Genomic DNA, 522 nt, shown 5'->3' with positions numbered 1-522 from the left:
AATTTTGCTCTTCGTTTTATTTTGTTGTTTGGTTCTCCTTGCAGCAAACAAACAAACAAAACATTTATATTTATTTATATTTATTATTTATATTTATTATTTATATTTATATTTATTTATTTATATTTATATTATTATAAATAATAAAAAAAATAAAAATAAAATAAAAATAAAATAAAAAAAATAAAAAAAAACGAATGCTACTTCTCCTGTCTACCCTCAAGCGGTATCCACATAAAAGCAAATATTTATATATACAGCTTTCTATACCTTCTATTATAAAATCCTGTTGCTGCTGCTGCTGCTGCTGCTGCTGCTGCTGCTGCTGCTGCTGCTGCAGCAGCAGCAGCAACAGGGGCACTTTGTTTCGTTTCAGTTTTTAAATTAAAACCGGCTTCGCCAGACCCCTGTTGCAGCCAGCTAGCCGCATACCCAGCTAGCTAGCTAGCTAGCCGCATACCTAGCTAGCTAGCTAGCCAGCTAGCCAGCTAGCTAGCTAGCTAGCTAGTTAGCTAGCTAGCC

Source organism: Eimeria mitis, genomic scaffold (genome assembly GCF_000499745.2).
Source record: "Eimeria mitis Houghton genomic scaffold, Emh_scaff134, whole genome shotgun sequence".
Lineage (NCBI taxonomy): Eukaryota > Apicomplexa > Conoidasida > Eucoccidiorida > Eimeriidae > Eimeria > Eimeria mitis.
Note: the sequence above shows the minus strand (reverse complement) of the source record.